We start from the raw sequence: 16,960 nt of genomic DNA, 5'->3' as shown, positions 1-16,960 counted from the left end.
ACTGTGCTGAGAAATGAAGAGCTCAGCATATAACTCATACCTAATTCCCAGCAGGATTCACACATTAAGTTTCCCTGTTTCTCTCACTGGTGAGGCCCTACAGGGTCCTGGCAAGAAGTACCCGAAACACAGCAGACAGCATACTGATTGGATCATTCACATTGGCTATCAAGGGAAATATGTTCAAATCTCTGCTGCTTATATAACCAATTTCTCAGAAAAAGACCCAAAGCATCAAGCTAGGACACTTGGAGAACAGCCACTGGCAATAAAAATCAATAGCAAAATCAAACCAGAGTCACACATTTCACACTTGTCTCTCTTATTCTCTCAGTGGGCCATTAAAAACAATACATCTGGTCAGCTGGGCTGGGTTTCACCTCATCTAATTTCAGCTGCCTGAAATTTAGGTGCCTGTTCAAAGGGACCTATGTTTCTCAATTGTCAGTACAAAGACACTTCCAGGGACAATTTATCCCATGCAGCTCAGATACGTGCCTTAAGATCGGATGATTCATGGTTTGGAGATGTTTCTTTCTCTCTTTGAGAGCACCCAACTTTGGGCATGTCTGTGCTGCAAGACAGCTACAATCCATGGCATGTCCTTTAGTCCTGGTCACCCTATGGTCTGCCTGGAGAACTACTGGAGATCCTGTGGCTCCTTCCCAGCCCATGGGCCCAGGGTCTCCTTCAGAAACAGCCAGCGCACCCAGAGGGAGAGCCAGCACTCAGGTGTCACCCCAAGATGAGGCTGGGATGCAGACAGCTGAGGACAGGGCAGTGGAGTGCACTGCAGGGCTATATACTGCAATTCAAACACAACCTAGATTAGTAGTTTAGGTGTGAGTCCTTTTAGCTGGGTAATTAAAGGAGGTGAATCCAGAATTTAATGATAAGTATCTTAATAACACTTACAATGACACTTACAAAACAATACCCCCAAACAACACCACAGCCTGAACCACACCACACCCTCTCCCTCTGTCTTTCAGATGGAACTCCTGTGAAGGGCAAATAGCTTTTAATGCTGATTACATTTTTTTAATTAATATATTACAGTAGCTTCTACACAAATACAGTGTCAGTTTTGAAATAGCCACGTTGGAGAGAAAAAACTGTAGACATACAGGAATATATGTAACAGCCAACAGAAAGAACAGCAAGCAGAGGCACAGAGAACAGAAATGATGCATTTATGGTAAATATATGTATGCAGCCTGTAGGCTAATACCAAAAAAAGGCAGGATTAAGATTCATGTCTGCTGATTGCCAAGGCAAGGATAAAACTTACTTGTGGGTGCAGGCAGGCCGATCTCTCTTTCCGCAGTGTTGGGCACACACAGTTCAGTTCTCTTCCAGAAGCTGTACAAGAATATTGCATGTTGTCTTTCAGTTCATACTGTTAAAATCCTACAGCCAAGTTCCAGCAGCCTTTCGCTGGCTCTGAAGTTGCCAGCATCTCTAAGACCTGAGAAGCAATCCCTACTTGGGATCTCCAAGGGTAGTTAAACGGGTAGATGAAGGATGGCCTATTACAAGCCATTCCATCTCGGGCCATTCCAGGTTTCTTTTAAATTCTCCCAAATCTCTGCAGGATTTATGAGCTTAGCCATGGAGCTATCTGCATGATGTAGGGTAGCTGGGAGAAAAAACGCACCAACAAAAATGTGTATAGTCACTTACAGACTCTTGCTTATAAATTGCTTCAAAAGTTACTAGACTAGCTATTGCGAAACAGAAATTTAACCAATATTGTACTTGGTTTTACAAACATGTGAGACAAAACTATTGGATTTCTTCTGACATACAATAAACAACAAAATGTGGGCTGAAAAAGCATTCTGAGCATATAAAAATCATTCTTTTGGAGCTGTCTTCTGTAATCCCAGTTTAGCTAACCAATTTATCTTAGTAAAGAAAGTTAGGACCTTCATGACCTCTTAGAGAACTTCAGTACTTGTTCAGCTCCCTAATCCAGCCCTTTCAGTAGGTACAGTGCTGCCACTGAGCTCTTGATCTCTCAAAACCTCCATGTCCTAACAGCCTTTTACCTAACAGCTATAGCGGTTTCATATCCAGTAGGCGAAGAGATCAAGTGGGCTTGAAGATCTTTTTGCTTTACAGTTAATTACCAAAGTTTGCCTTTGAGAAAAGTTGGGCAGAAGTGGGAGTCTCTCCTTTATTTCTTCCCTTTCCTTGATTGGAAGCTGGATGATATTTCAGTGAGCCTCTGCTGCCCAGTTCAGTTCCATTTCAGAGCTGTCAGTCTGATGGGATCTTTAGACTGTGCAGTCTCCTCTTCTCCAGAGATATCTGAGCCCCCCCCCCCCCAAAAAAAAAAAAGTTGGACTACCACAAGCCTAGGCAGAAAAAGAAGAGTTTCCTGAAATGCCTGGCAAATTCAATTAGCTGTGGTAGCTGAGGCTATCTGGAAATTCTGGAAAATGCAAATTTCAGGTATATGGATTGACTACAGTGTCTGCAGAAAAAGCTTAACACTTTTTGGTTTTACTGCTTATATGCACTATCTTTACTGCATTGGACATTCTGCGTTAAGTGCTACACCTACCTGGATTATGGTATTACTGTCCACATCATATCAGTGTAAAATCGTATGTAAAACTTCTGTCATTTGCAATAATCACCATATATAGGCTACACAACACACATATGCATATTGTTCATGAAAAGAAACAGAAGCCCAGCTTCTAAGAAGCTGAGATCCTTAGAAAATATCAACCATGAAACAATCAGGTAGGTAGGTAATTGGCTCTAGCACTTAAGGAAAGACGCAAAATAGCTTTAAGAGGACGTTTTCTCCTCTGGGGATGCAAACAATACAGAGCTCTGTAGGTCTGCACCTGGACTGGACCCACTATCAGTTAATCTCTTTGATCCTTTGTCTGGCAGATGCTGTATGAAATAAATAGCATTGTACCATCTACCTACAGCATGTGCCATCTTGGGTTCAACAGAGCAGTTATGATTTACTGTGTCTGGTCAGTGAACGGTACACTGAACGAATGCAAGTCTCTGCAGTCACGCAAGAAGCAGAGTAGCCAGGAACCTGGTGAGGCAGATCATTCTCAACAATAGTCTCTAAAGCAGAATGAAGTGGCAGAAACAGTACATTATGGATATTATCATCATTATCTCTTGCTACCTCTAATAGGTTTTTATATCATTTTGCTCATTTTTATAGCTTGCTGGCTCAGAACAGACATTCTTGTAATTCACTGGAAGAACTGCTTGATTTCAGCTCCCCTTGTTCTAACCATCCATAGAATGGATGAAATAGGGATGTGACTGTTGAGGTAGAACAACCCTTTCTTGCATGATTAAAACTAAGAGATTTCTAAAGCAGAGTATTTTTTATATACAAAGGGATAAAGGAAGCTTCCTTTTATACTTCTTTTGGGCTAGGTTTTTTTCATTTCTTTATGCTGATGAAAAGACTATAGAAAGGTGCAAACTGGGCAAAGCCTGGTCCTCACAAACCTGCAAGGGATTCAGCAGTGAAAAAAAATCTCAAAAGACTATGTAAAATGGTTACACAAAACCCTGAACTAATATCTATAGGATTTTCCCAGAAGAAAATTGATAGTCTGCCTCTTTTAAACTGCCTCAAGGCATGGAACAGAATGATACCTCATTATGGAAATGTTATAAATTGTTGTATCTTCTTTTTATCATCTGAAAATGAAACCTTTTCCATATGAAGGCTAACAACGGGTTAGCAAACTGGGTTGTAATAGAAACTCCATTGTAAATACAGAGTAATTTAGCTATTGGAGGAATTACCACTATACTGGGGGTGTGCCAAGAGCCATACAGGGCCAGTTCTAGGGAGCAGGTAATGCACACTATTTTCTAACTCTTCCCTCAGTAGTTTATTGTTCTTCTCATATGTTTTCTGATATAAGCAATACACTGGGCTTCTGTTTGCTTTGCAGGGACACACACCCCTAGAAGGCGACACAGGGTGGGGAGAATGCAGGAGCACCCCAGTTTAGGAAGGCAGAGTGAATGAGGAACCGAGAGGAATCACAAAGCATGGGTGGGAGAAGCAGAACTTGGGGAAACAGAAGTGGAAGCAAGACTGGAAGGAACATGATGTTAAAAGGGGACATGAGCAGTGAGAGAGAAGGGGGAGCCAATCTAAAAACATGGATCTATATAAACACGGGAATATGGTGGGAAAATGAGAGTATGCACTAAAAGTCTGAGAGGAGTAAGAGGTCTGAGATTAAAGTGAAAGAAGGTGCCATAAATTGAAGAGAGAGGGGGATTACAGACCCCAGCAACATACTGAAATGTTAACAGACTTATCTTAAGACAGATTTTTCATATGCTGCTTATTATTCGTTGTCCTTTGCTATCTCCCTCCAGTCCTGCTGCAAGAAGGACTGGGACCGTACTGCACACAGTTCTAGGTAAGCTCCAAGCAGAAGTGTCCTAGGTGAGGGAGTCACAGACCATTTGCTCTCTCACTCCTGAAATACTGTGCACACATATTGTGTATGTGTTCAGTGTTACGTTTTGGTAGGACTTTATATACATCATCTCTAAATGTTGTTATGTCACTTAGAGAAGACAAGAAAGACTTGCACTGAGGTAGAAGATAGTAGGCTTGGGTTGATCTTCACTTCCTGTGGGTGTTCAGCCTAATCTTAGCCTATCAAGAAAAACTCTATATCCAACATAGCCAAACTTAACCTTTATTTGTGGAAAGCTTTGTTTTGCCAGAGAAGTAGAATACTTGAGTACAGTATTTATCGAAACATTACACGTAAACTGAATCTCAGCCACTGGAAACCTGGAGTATGAGATCTAAAGCCTTGAATTTTATTTGGAACTCTATAGATTGGATTGGGAAAGAGAAAAGATATAGACTATGTGGGGTCATGGCAGATGGCGTTGCTGTGGCAGGACATTGCTCCTTTCTATGCTTGCTGGAACGTCCACAGTGCCAAGCCATTCTGCAGAGGCTCATTGGATTGCCCCTATCTACATAAAAAATGGAGAAAGGTATGAGTCATGGGGAACTGGCCAACGATCTTGAGGATGAGCTATGGTCCTCAAGATAACTGGAGATGGCGGAAAGCATTATTTACCACTATGTTGATACGCAAGAGCTCATTAGAGCTTTTTGACATCTACATATGGCTGGCACATTTACAGCCACGGAGGCTGGTTAGACAATAAACCCATTGAGGCTGATTAGATAATAGACAGGTGTTTATTGTCTAACAGGTGTCTATGGTCTAACCAGCTTCTGTGGCTGTAAATATTGTTAAACAGGATGGAAAACAGAATTAATCCTTCAGGGACTCTCCAAGTGAACAAGTCTTGTGGGGCCTGCTGTTAGGTCTCAGATTTAGTCCTCAAGGCTTTTGCTGTTAAATACTGTATACAATGCATGCTCACACTGCTGGGTTTTTTTAAGAGAACCCAATTTTTTACAGTTTATTATCTCTTTTTGGCAACTAGCATCAGATATAATGCTTCATATATATTTCTCAGAGATAATTTGTGATATAATGCTGCATTTATTCTGGATTGAGTGTATGTAAATGAAACTTTCAGCATTAGGGAAACAGCAGACACAATATAACAGCCAAATATTGCTTTCATTTCTGAGTTCTGGAAAAAAGTTATTTTTGATGAACATATACTGCTATAATTATTATTTCGGCATCTTTTATTTCATTTGAGAACTGTAACCTTATGTAACAGCCTGTATTTAAGATCCAAATTTGATTCTTTTTACTTTTTTCTGCATACATCCATGCTTTGCAAAAATACATAGTGAAGAACTTCATCTTTCTCCTTCAAGTTCTGTCCACCACAGTAGATGTTGAAAATTAGATTTCACCTATGGAGACTATTATTAACAATAATTTAAGGCCATACACTATGGGTAATTTGCTCATAAATACCACAAAAGCAGTAGAAGCATATTTTTAGAATGGTAGCTTCTTACACCAATGATTATCTCATCTAAAATGAGGACTACATTTTGATGAAAGAGATGTACATGTAATTGCTAGACAACACAAATATATACATATACAAAGCAATGGACCTGCACTCATCGATTTCTTCCAGATACCAGCAAATGCATCAGCCTACACACATTTCTTCAGAATTACAGCTAGAATATTTTTCATAAATGAAAACTTTCATGAATCCTTTTCCTAAATGAATCAGCTATAATTTTCAGCTTAAATAATAGTTCAGTGTGATAAATACAATATGCCGCCAATTCAATTTCTTGATAGCAGTTGATTGTCTTGGACAATGCTGTGAATAGTAAGAAAAAAATGCATTTCTATTTCATAGTAATGCCATGGTATTTTAATGACAGTGAGAGCTGTTGTTAAGAAGCTTGCTTATAAAAATGACTTCATACAGTTCCATCCTAGGATATATTTTTCAACTTATAATTATCTAATCTTATATTCATTCAACATGAACTTTGTCTTCACACAGAAAGATAAAACATTACATAGTTTAAAATAAAATATGGAACTGCAATCACGTATTTCAGTTTTTCTTGCAATACTAGAATATTGACAATAATGCTAGTTTTTGAGAGGAAATAAAAATTAAAAACATGTGTTATGAAATGTATTTTATGTGAATAAATGTCAAAATGGCACACAGTTTCCCCTGACTAAACTAAAGAACTCATATAATATATTAACATGAAATTATATATGTTACAATGGAGAAAATATTAGCAGAGTATCAAATTCAGATTATTATTACCTGCTATCCTACAGAGACTGTCTAAAAATGAAGGTTTCCAAATTCTTGGTTTTCTACTTCAAACAATCATCCATCCTGTTTACTTTTAGAAATCATATAGTTTAAGAAAGGTAAACCGGGGTGGCTGATATAGCCCACACTTGCCTATGGGTAAGCTAGTAATGCAGAGTTGTTAAATCAAGACAGCAGATCTTAGGAGCTACACTGCGCATTACAACCTCTGCATCACACAGCCCGGAGCCGTGACTGCAGGGATACTGCAGGGTGAGAGCATACCAAAGGTACAGCCATGTTCACAAGCCTTTCACAGTATTTTGCTAATAAAAATTACAGGTAGACTGAAAGGAAGAAGAAAATATATCCTGAGCCCTGTTAACAAAATTTCCTGCAATGGTGTATTTTTTCAAGAATAAGCAGAATCTGAAATCTGCTGTGCTGTTTAGAAATAAGAATAACGATCTAAGGCATCCAAAGACATACAGCAGGTATCTAATTTGAGAGTCCTCTTCCCTGTCTGTATCTGGGAAAGTCAAAAAGAAATGCTCCCAGTAGAAGCCCCATTCTGGAAGCTTTCTTCCACCGACGGGAAGTATGACTTAGCAATGTCTCGCAGACGCTAAACGCATATGTGAAATGTGAAGAAGCTAGAGCATATAGTCTGATCAGACAGGAAAGCATACTGAGTTTAGGCATTCCTTGCAAGACCCTGAATGCTGTTAAATCTATTAGGGAAGAGCACAAGCAGTTAAACGATAGCATTACTGAAACCTCAGGTGCTCGAGCTTGAGCTTGCTCAAGGGTGATACGGGAGAAACTCTCTAGCCAACGGCCATTTATGCCTTCCTCCTGATCTGCTTACTGAAACGTTTTTCCCCACCAGTAAAAGCAGTTAGGGATGATTCTCCGTGCACCTGCTTTGGAGACTTGCACGGTCTGTAACTGGTTCAGCTGCACGTAGGGAAAGCTATGAGAAACATGTGTGTCATTGTTTAAATTTTTAAAGCACTTATCGGGGTAGATGAGATCAGATCCCATCCTAAGAAAGAATGAGACCAAACAATTGTTGCTAAAAGATATTTCTGTTTAGGAAGGAATAGACATTTTCTTTTCAAAGAGGAAACGACAGAGACAGAAACTGCTTTCTGCTAGAAAGAATGTACCACATATGCAAAACTGGAAGATGCCTAGGGGAAAAGACAAAGTTGGTATCAGTGTGAGTGGCATCTTGGGGAAAACCCCAGCTGACAGAAGGAGACTGCATAGAGGGACGAGTGCTGGGAACTACTAGACGACTGACTGGCACATATGTGGTTTCTAGTGATTAAAATAAGCCATTTAAAAACAGACCTGCTTGAAAAGCAAAAAAGTAAATGACATTATACTGGAGAGAACAACTACCAGATGGTCCGGTTACCAGCAGCTACTAGATTTTGGTTTTGTTTTTTTTAAATACACACATGCACTCACACGAGCAAACGCTCGTGGGCCAAACTGGACTGTAAAAGCCATCTGGCAATGCCTGTGTAAGTTTACTGCAGAGCAAAACTCCATTCTCTCTAACATTATTTGTGCTTAATTCTAGTTTTAGAGAGGCAACAAGGATGCAATCTGGAGCAGGAGGATCAGAGGGTGAGGAAACAAAGCAGAGAGCTACAACATGGATTTTCAGCTGTGAAGAGAAAACTTTCAAGTGGAAAATAAACCTTACTTTCTCTAGTCTCACCGTGATATGATCCCATTAAGCAAATAAAAAAGCAAATTCTCCTCATTCTTTGCTACAAAAAAGACTGGTAAAAGCCCAACCTCTTTATAAAAGCAGAGCTCCGCAATCCTCTTCCAAGTAGGATTTTCTTTTATACAGCCACCCACTAATTTTCTTCTGCCCTCTTTAATTCCTGTCCATTAGGACATCACTGCCTTTAATGAGCTTCTATTCTCTAGTCACTCATCTATGCCCAGTTCAATTCCACCTCCCTGCCCTGACATTAACAGGGTTGTGATTATCTCCAGGTATGTCCTAAAAATGTGAGTCCTTTTGCCCCCATGCAAAAATGGACCATCTTATATGTCATCACAAAACATCTATAAAACACCCTTGTAGGACATAGCCTATTAACATCTCTTGTATATATTTTTCTTAAAAATTTCAGGTTTAATGAAGTGTATTTCTAAAGGAGCTCATTGTTGTTATAACTAGGCATTATTTTTCTAAAACAATCAAAATATTTTTAAAATGTTGAAAACCTGCATACTGTTGTACTAAAGACAAGATCCCCGCTTAGGGTCCAATCTGGCAAGTGACTCAGCAGTCAGAATTTAATTTTGTTTCATTAAAAGCTCTCCTTGGCTGCAATGAAAAATTGGTTTCAAAACTTAAAGAAAAAGAAAGAACAAAAGGAAACACCAAATTTCAGACCTAGAAATGTGCATCAGCATGTCAGGAAAGAGTTAGTTTTCTAGCATACTCAAAGTTATGCCTGAATCATATATTAGATACCTATCTCCTCCCAGCTGAGACCTGTGTCTGAGGATGCAATAACTGCTTCAGTAAGGTTGCTGGACCAAAGCCCAGGGTCCAAACCAGAGCTTAACAAACTGCACAAACATAGCCTAAAGTAGGTGCTTGGCCCATGTTTACCATGGAGTCCCTGAAATTCTCTGCCCATGCTTGAACTGAGTGAACATGAACCAGCTCTGATCCACAAAGCATCTTGACAAAGCTTAGAGCAGTGCGATCAATGCCCGAGCGGCTAACGTTGCCATACAGCCCACTTGTGAAGGCAGAGGGGCTTGGATTTATTGAATTCATCTATGTTGACTTACCCTTGCTGTACTTTGCCAAGAAAATTCAAGGCACTTAAATTAGGGCTGAGAACATTCACACAGGGATTGAATGCGGTTCAATTTGTTTTCAATATTCTTACACAGCAATTTAGAACTCTGAATTAGGAGGCTATAAAACTTATGAGCCTTCAGTATAACACGAAAAAAGCTTGTGAAGGATATAGTGGAAGCTGCAAGTTCCGCTTTTAAGGTTGCTAACACGTTGTAACCAATTCAACCCAAAATGTTCCTAGGAGAGGAACACTTCAGGGAAAGTTTTTTAAAGGGCCAATTACCACCATATAGCTCATTCTATAACGAATTCAGCTACAAATAAAAAACAAAAATGGTCTGGTCACAAAAGGTGACACTTATAACATTTCTTAGCCATTGCCCACAGAGTGACTCAGGACAAGTAAACTAAATGAACTAATGTGAAATCTAGGATGGCTCACTGGGATTTTTGTAATCCCTTTTCCTCTCTCTTCCACATTAAATGCATTCTTTCCTGCTTGAAAACCTGTGGTGAGAAGGCTGATCAACACAGCCTCAGCCAAAGACTCCCCAGAGGTCAGAGACAATGTCTCAGACCCACCTCTGACTATAGTTGCACATTTTTTATTAATTTTTAAAAGTAGAAATTTTAGTATTTTGATGATTGTGACCTGAATGATAATAATCAGGCTATCAGAGTTTCCTTTCACTGCAGTGGAAACACTGTTCTATTATGATATATCTGCAGAATTTACAGCAAAAGATCCATTTCCCAAGGACCTGTGTATCATTCCACCAAATTTCAGAGCAGACCTCCGAATTCTACAGGAGAATCCTAAACCCATAAAACCTTCACACTTACTTACGATGCCCTAAATGGAATTTCACTGATGGAAGAGAGCTCTTTAAAACTTCTTGTTATAGGAGTAGAGGATATAGATGTATTTCTTTCCTTTAATTCCTAAGAAGTTGCATATAAAAATGTACATGATTCAGACTAGAATTTTTCAACCCTTTCCCAGACCCATTGCAAACAAAGAATACCTTGGAGATACCACTTCTTTAAATTAAAATAATTATTCTACTTAAAACAGGACAGCTAAAAATGTGCTTTACATCATATTTAATGTATTTTAATGACTTCTGGTTCACTGGGCTCAAACAGATGGAAAATGTAAATTTGCTGATGGTTCTGTTGCATATTGCTGGCCACAAGAATAAATAGACATACCTTGGATTTGTAAGTTTTGGGCTACACTAATCATTGGTGTGCCTTGCTAGACGCACAGCGTCAGCAAGCCCTGTCAAAGAGAAGAGATCTGTGGGGCTCTTCCTGATAAGGATATAATCAGATGCTCTGTAGCACTGCATGTTCCTGTTCTTGTGTTCCTGGAATTCTAGGTTACTGAAGATGTCACCTCCTACTTACAAGCAAGTGCTCCCATTAAAAAATAATATATACATCCACAGTTACTCCCACCTTCCTGCAAACGTCTATCTTTTCTGCTTGCAGTTACACTGGATTTTTTGGAGAGGGGGAAAAGGGGTTAAAAAAAAAATCCTAATCACCACTCACTTATTTGTCACCTTTCCCAAAATAGCTGTAGAATTTGAGCATAGTATGCCATTCGCCTCGCTGACAGGTTAATCCATTTATTATTCATCCGTTTAATGAAAATACTCTGTCCCCATGCTAAGTACAAAACAAAGCTCTAACAGCACCGGTACTCTTTAAATCAAATTCATCATCTAGCACAATTTGATTTGTCTTTGCATTCAGCTTTGTTTTCTGAACTAAGTTAAAAAAAAACCTATTTTTTCAGATTTCACATTGTTGCCTCTGGCCACATTTATGGAATGCTTTCTAGGTTTGCAAAATTATTAGCATTTCATTACCTGCTTCTGCAACAGCCATGTATCTACTGTGAAAAGGTCACCCAAAAGTTAATGAATCTGAGGCTTAGTCAAACTGTTCCACTCCTGTGGGAGAAGAATTTTCATGAAACTCTGCATGGTTCATCTTCCAAAGTTTCCTGAACAGGCTCCAGAAAGAGAACAGGTAGCAAAACCCTGAGCAAATCTGTCCCCTTTTCACAGACCTCTGACTCTAGTGAGCTTTCTGCAAAAGCATGAAGCTTGAGTTTTCAAATGATAGCGTTTCCATAGGAAACGATGCCTACAGCAGCAGTTTGAACCAGTCACGGACACCCTATTACCACACAGTTACAGAGAGCAATCACATTCCCTTCCAGTATTCAGTTCTTCCAGAATATTCCCTATCTCCACTGGAAACACTCCTTTGGATGCATCACAGATTTCTTTTTTTTTTCATAGATTCATCAGATTAGAAGCCAAGATATCCAAGTAGTATGCCTGGATCTTTCTCCTCCTCAGGCATTTTAAAATGATAAACTTTAGGTGAGGAAAATTTGTATACTATTATGACACTGCATTTTGGACTACTGAATTTCATCCCATTCCTCTTATTTCAGTTCTCACTTCCATATACTATCCCAGTCCTTTTGTATTAACAGAGCCCCCTAACTCTGGGCAGTCATTGTGTTGGGAAGAAAGCATTAATGAAAGTAAGAAACAGATGAGTCCCATGACTAATACTTGATTCTCTCTTCTGATACTTCCTTTACCAGTACTGGTGACTGTTGCTATGTGTTCTGTCTTAAAAATTCCTTCAGGAAGCCAGTATTTTTCCCTTTGGTACCATAGCAAACATTTATCAATGCATGGCATCAGGGGAATCCACCCGAATCGATTCCTAGTGAGCCTCTTTCATTATAACCCATTTTGCCTTTCTTAGGCTCAAATATGAGAGAGAAATCTGTGACCATTTAGTGCTCATTTGGTTCAAACTCACCTGAAACCCCTTTGTAGAACCTGACACTGCCTCAGGAAAAGACCCTGCAGTTAGATTTTGAATGTGATCTACTACCAAGACAGTATAACTGCATGAACAGATTGCTGGAAAAGGATGACTATATGTGATTTTTATGTATTTTTAAGGAAATATTCTGCACCAAAGAGTACATTCAAAAGGAAATTAAAAAGAAATGTGTAAAAGACAAGAGCAGTTGTCTTGAGGTTGTTCTGTTTTGCATTACAGGCAAATCGCTCCAATCAGAAAAGGGATGTTTTGTCTTTCACTCTTAGAGAGAGTGATTACTGCAGTAAATGTCTGTAGGCAAACCAGAAATAGAGCAAGACTTGGGTTTAAGGGATATTAATTCACCTGAATGCTGAATCTGCTAAACTCTCTGGTGTCTGGATTTCATTTACTGACAACCAGAGTTGCTAGTTCAAATGAACCATGATTTCCACCTACATGTGACACCTAGTTCAAGCAATGCCATTTCTGGTGAAAGAGACTATGCTGTCTAATGCTCTCAGCTCATGATTAAGAGCTGGTTTCTCCCAAGTAAAAGTGGTATGGAATGTAATAAAGGACATATTCTAACAAAAAGCCAAACTAATTATAAGGGAAATTTTTAATTGAATTATATTGTTTTCAGAGGAAAGAAAAAAAAAAAAAAAAGCAAAGTTGTTTTTCCCTTCCCTGCAGAAACTTCTGTCACCGCTAAAAAAAGACTAGACAATCCGGGAACGCTCAGAAGTCAAGAGATCTGTATGTGCCTCATTGGACCAGGGATGCTAACTTGGTCTCTCCTATGTCCCAGAAGTGACCTGCCCAATTGGTTATTAATTATTTCTGGTTCTTTGAAAAGTGTCTCTCTTTATCTTTCTTTTGAAATGTCCTGATTTCACTCTAGTCCAAAACAGGAAATAAAATGGGGTAAGAAAAGAGTTGCTTCTCCAGCTCCATTACCAAATTCTAATTTCAGCACTTGCCTCACCCGGGGACCTTCAGCAAGAGTCACCTTCTCCACAGTTTATGTGGAGTAATACAAGATAATAGCTCACAGAGCTCCTGAAGGTCAATTGTTTTCTGAAACACACCTTGAAAATGGACAGTACTTGCAAAAGTGTTATTCTTAGGGCCAGGACTGAGGCACAACAGGGCTTTGACCAAGTTCAAGCCACACGGAGACATGGCAGTACATGTGCAAGACCACAGAACTGCTCGGGCAGGAAGGGACCTTGTGAAATCTCTAGTCCAACCTACTGCTCAAAGCAGGGTCAGCTGTGAGACCAGACCAGGTTGCTCAGGGTTTTATCCAACTGGGTCTTGAAAACCTCCAGTGATGGAGTCTACACAATCCCTCTGGCCAAACTGAACAAAGACTGCACAACCTCCCTCATCAAAATGTATACACATTTAAAACATTTGCTCAAGTGCTGCCTCAGAACAGCAATACTTCAAGGCCTCAATATTCCACTCCTTTTAAGTCAGCAAACGTTCCTACTTATCTGTCTTCACAGAAGTTGTCACCGTGTTATCCAAACACCTGGATCAATTACCTAAGGGACAACATGGAAATTGCAAAGCAGCTCCCAGCACAGTTCACAGGACTCAAGGGTGACGCAGTGCCCCATGCATCTGCAGGCTTCCATCGCTAATGGCACTCGGTTATTTCAGTCCAAGCCCGGGTGACTCAGCTTCTGCATGGAAACATTAGGCTGCCTGCCTGCTGCAAACTCAGATTACAAAGCCTGCCAGGGGATAAGGCACTGAGATATCATAATGAGTAGTGCATAAATACATCCAGAGGTAGGTAGAGAGATGAGGCAGGTCATAAACAAAGTAGACGAGATTCTTAAAAATAGCAACTCTTTTCGAAAGACTGAAATTACATTTGAAAATGGAGTGACCTGCATTTTTTTCTTCTGCTGTTCCTATAAGTACATAAACTCCAGAAGGCCATCACTACTTTTTTAACTGAACAAAAATAATGTTTCATATTCTGTTTTCAACCAACAGACTTAATGAACCTGTGCAGGTTCATTTGCTCTAGTGGACTGCATGCCCTTAGTGGAATTGTTTAACTTAGCTGTAACCTAACTTAATTTCCTAATTATCCTCATCAAATTTCCTCAAGCTTTCGGAATATTGACTGTATTTAAATAGCAGATTCTAGGTATTAATACTACAGAGTAAATGACAGTTAGACAATGAACAATATCTTTTATTGTCACTGCTAATAGACAGCAAGCAACAAGATATTTTAGTTTGCTGTGTCCCTCAGACTGTCAGGCTAAAATACCTGTTGTGAAAAGACTTATATATTTCTCTCACGATTTCAAAGAGAAATTCAAATTTCCCACTGAGCTTAGGCAAACAAATCAGTATTCATTCATTTTCACATTAAACCATGCACTGCTCTACAATATGGTATGCAAAAGAGGTCTCAGAATGGGGCAGGGAAAGGGGATGTCAATAGTGAAATAGCCTCACACAGATCTGCTTTGCAAGACTGGCACTTACACAGCAGAGAGCTCAAGGACTGGCTGACCTTGGGTATATTATTGGCCAACTGTTCCACAAGGAAAGGACATTAGATTGCTTGGAGCTAATAGGCCAGGAAAACACTTAACAACAGACATGGAAATACTAGTATTTTTTTCTTGAGGTCTGTAATATCTACAGTTCATAGCAGTTGTTTACAAGATTTATGAAATTTTAATAAGTCATGTTAAGTCTAGATGCTGGAACATGCAAGTTTGAAGTTTGTGTACTGGCATATTAACTAAGGTCTACGGTTCACAGTAGAAAATAAGATACACACAAATGAATTTATATATTCTGGTTTTGCGTTGTATGAGTTCCTGCATGTAATTGAAAGCTGTGGAAAGGAACTATCATCCAGCAATAGGCTTTTAAAGTTGTGCTTTCAATAATATATTGATGACTGAGTAAGCACTTAAATGTTAAAAGAGATTTGGAATGAGAACTTACCTAGCTCCCAGTCAGAATATGCTCTGCAAAGTAGAAGCATCTATTTGAATAAAAAGAGTTTGTGTTTTCTGCACAAAACTTTTCTGAAGTTCCGATGAAAAGTAGATATTGCCATCTGCTGACAAAATGGAAGGTAGCAACACAAGTTAGAGAAAGAAGCACTTGCAGTACCATCCAGGCTCTACTGAAATCAGTGGGAATTTTGCCATTAACTTCAACAGACTCCGGATGTCACTTCTGCTCTTAATTTGCCTAGCCAAACCAGGAGCCATATTTACAAAATTCTGTATTTACAAAATGTTATCTGTGGAAGAAAATAGCTGACAAAGCAAGAAATATATTCAGTCAGCAGATCTCCAGCTTTGCTGGCTTCAGCTTACGAGGTCCTATTAACTAGATGTCAGGGAACAGCCAATAAACAGGGTCCTCTGGTGGTGTGAGGGATCCATATGGGGTCATTGGTGGGGACAGCCCGTAATGCTAGGCTGCATCAGGAGGGCATGTTGCTGCTCAGCACTGGAGTGGCGCAGTGCCTCCCGAGGGCTGCAAAGGTGCAAGGTAGGGCCCTGGCTGCTGGGAAACGCGTGGGAAACACCGACACGAGTTGCACGGCCCGTGCACGGGGAGCGCACAAGCACAATCGCAAACACAAGGCAGGGCTTGAAGTTCAGCAGTGACTGTGTTTGCAACGGTGAGCTTTCACTTCCAATACATGGCAAGAAAATGATGTGAACTGTGCCTATAAGGGACAGGGCAGCAGTGGAACCACAGGGGGTAAAAGATGTCTCAGAACTGCCCGGATATTTATTACCTGGCTTCATATGGAAACAAGCAAATGGGAACCACGTCTGAAAGTGTATCCGTAATAATTTCTGAACCTACAGGCTCGTTTCAGTCAAAGCTGACAAGGACAAAGTCTCAAAGAGAGGGAGTTCCTACAAGTTCTCTAAAACTGAATGGCAAGGGAAGGGAGAGAGGGACTCTGTTAGTACCCTAAGAGGGGGTATGCAGCATATCAGCGCTTATTAGCTAACAGAAAATCCACATGGAAGAGGGACCTCCTGTGGCTTTGGCCACAGGAGAAACTTCAAATCAGAGCTCACATCTTCTTAAACATCAAAGACAATCAATTTCTGGATTAATCTATAGGAAAGCAGACTACTTTCAAGTAGCTCATGAGAACAACTTCTTACTTTACCAGGAATATCAGGCAATCGCTACTTTGTGCTGCTAATTCCTTTCCATACTTACAAGGCAGAATAAAGGAGAACAAAATCAAGGAGATATTAACTTTGCCTTCTTTTAGAAATATAAGAGGCTCTTTCAACTCTACATGCATAGTGTGCACTGCTAAAGACATGTAAAAATATAATCCCAAACTTTAAGTTTGAAAATACTCTTTTTTCAGATATTGGAAATGCATTTTTCATTCAGGATCAAAATAAAAGCAAAATGTCACAGTTTTCTATTAACCTGAGACTGCTGCAATCAGCAGTTATTGCAAGA

General features: G+C 39.7%; 1 long non-coding RNA gene across 2 annotated transcripts in view; it reads right to left on the bottom strand.

The window, feature by feature from the left end:
* Positions 1–15,499, bottom strand: part of LOC134139908 (uncharacterized) — a 31,150-nt gene extending 15,651 nt beyond the window's left edge. For both annotated transcript variants that reach the window (XR_009958284.1, XR_009958285.1), the window contains exons 1-2: positions 15,455–15,499; positions 1,292–1,362 (exon numbers count right to left, since the gene is read on the bottom strand). This is a non-coding gene — a long non-coding RNA (uncharacterized LOC134139908). The remainder of the gene's footprint in view (positions 1–1,291; positions 1,363–15,454) is intronic.
* Between the last annotated feature and the right edge of the window lie 1,461 nt (positions 15,500–16,960).

This window comes from Rhea pennata, chromosome 4 (genome assembly GCF_028389875.1).
Source record: "Rhea pennata isolate bPtePen1 chromosome 4, bPtePen1.pri, whole genome shotgun sequence".
In the NCBI taxonomy this organism is placed as follows: Eukaryota; Metazoa; Chordata; class Aves; order Rheiformes; family Rheidae; genus Rhea; species Rhea pennata.
The sequence above is the reverse complement of the archived record's forward strand: the minus strand, read 5'-3'. Positions and strand labels throughout refer to the sequence as shown.